The sequence below is a fragment of the Gossypium hirsutum genome, chromosome D08 (genome assembly GCF_007990345.1).
Source record: "Gossypium hirsutum isolate 1008001.06 chromosome D08, Gossypium_hirsutum_v2.1, whole genome shotgun sequence".
NCBI classification, from domain to species: Eukaryota; Viridiplantae; Streptophyta; class Magnoliopsida; order Malvales; family Malvaceae; genus Gossypium; species Gossypium hirsutum.
Genome location: NC_053444.1, coordinates 19222472 through 19224298, shown reverse-complemented (window position 1 = coordinate 19224298; position 1827 = coordinate 19222472). Strand labels below are relative to the sequence as shown.

The 1827-nt window shown below is 33.5% G+C and overlaps 1 non-coding gene across 1 annotated transcript; it reads right to left on the bottom strand.

Annotated features, from left to right (window-relative positions):
- Positions 1 to 1478: 1478 nt before the first annotated feature.
- On the bottom strand, positions 1479 to 1584 carry LOC121220436 (small nucleolar RNA R71). The gene has a single exon (XR_005917638.1). It is a non-coding gene; the product is annotated as a small nucleolar RNA R71 (small nucleolar RNA).
- Between the last annotated feature and the right edge of the window lie 243 nt (positions 1585 to 1827).

Below are 1827 nucleotides of genomic sequence, written 5' to 3'. Positions count from 1 at the left end.
GGCCTGGCAATACGACCAGGTGATCATGAATTACACGTTTTGGGCTATGTCACATGGTCGTGTGTCCCCTGTTTACAGCTTTTTCCACAATTTTTCATTTTATTTCATATTAGTCCTTGTTTGTTTCCAAATTGATTTTTGGGTTCCGTGGACCAAATTTAAGTTTCGTTTTCGCATATATACTATGAATACTGATTGTTTATTGAATTGTGATATTTGAATTGTTTTGAGATATTATTGGTCTTGTTTATTGTTGTAATATCCCGTAGCCCTTATTCGGTGACGGAGACAGGTTACGGGTGTTACAAGTGTCAATCAATTAATTACTCAATTAGTGGCCGGGAGGTAATAATTGGTTTTTTAATAACTAATTCACCCTAATACCTGTATCTGAAGTTAATTACAAACCCTGGAACGAGTTAATCTTCTAAATTGGTTTAAGTGATTTAGTTATTTGTTTATTTTGTTGTTTACTTATTTCAGTTATTTATTTTATGATATTCGTATCTTATATGATTTATCATAATATTGAATTTAATTATTACTATTTAGACTTATGATGTAAAGAGGTTTTCAATAGATTTAATTTATCCTTCCTTGGGTACAATCCTCAAAACACTTCTCTATATTTCATTGTAACACAATACTATATTACAATTTGATTTGTATACTTGTGGACATCGCTACTTTATTATATATATTCTGGTGAAGTATTTTTCAGTCAAATGTTCACACGTTTGGTGGCAGTCAAGTTGTTCGCGCTATTGTCAGAGAGCTTTCGGCATTAAATCTAAAAATATCTTCATAGTTAATAAGATAAGTAAGAATGTTAATGACTTTAAATATGATATTTTTATTTCTTTTATTTTTAATTTTGGTTTATTTATTGTTACTTTTTTAATTTCTTTTTTTAATTTGTAGGTTGTTTATGAGCCGAAGTAGAAGCACCCCAATTAAGCCATGCCCAGATCCTGAGATGATTATTAGATGCCATCTTTAGTTGACGAACACCGGTCCACCCATGGAAGTTAATCGACCTTGGGAGAATCCACTATTCGAAGATCCACAAGAACAACAATAGAACATCCGTATAGAAGTCCCAATGGATCAAAGGACATTGCGTGAATATGCTCTACTTATACTAGATGTGGTGAGAGGCAATATTGAAAGCTCGACGATTAACGCCAATAATTTCAAAATAAATATGGCCACAATGTAGATGATCCAAAACATCTTGTAGTTCTAGGGGATCATGGTTGAAGATTCGAACCAATACTTAAAGTGGTTTTTACAATTATGTGACACTTTCAAGTACAATCGAGTAACTGATGATGTTGTACCTCTTTAGTTATTTCCCTTTTCATTGTGCGATAACGCGACTGGTTGGTTAGATTCCTTAGAACCAGGTTCCATAACCATGTAGGATGATTTAGCAGAAAAGCTTCTTCACAAAATTTTCCCAATTAGTAGAACCATTTAGCTCAGACGAGAAATCGCCAATTTCAAGCAATATGAAGGTGAATCCTTGTACGAAGCATGGGAACATTTCAAGTCAATTCTAAGGAAGTGCCCACACCATAGACTGCAAGCATGCTTCAAATCCAAATTTTCTATAATAATGTTGACAGTAACATCAGATCCATCCTAAACGGAGCAATCGAAGGATCGATCATGTTCCACACATATGAACGAGCCTATAAAATCATAGATGACATGCTATGGATTCTTATATGTGGCCAAATGAAATATTCACATACAAATCAAATTCTCCAATGGTAAAAGTGGTAAACGAAGGTGATTGATATCAACAAATTTTAGAGAAGCTTA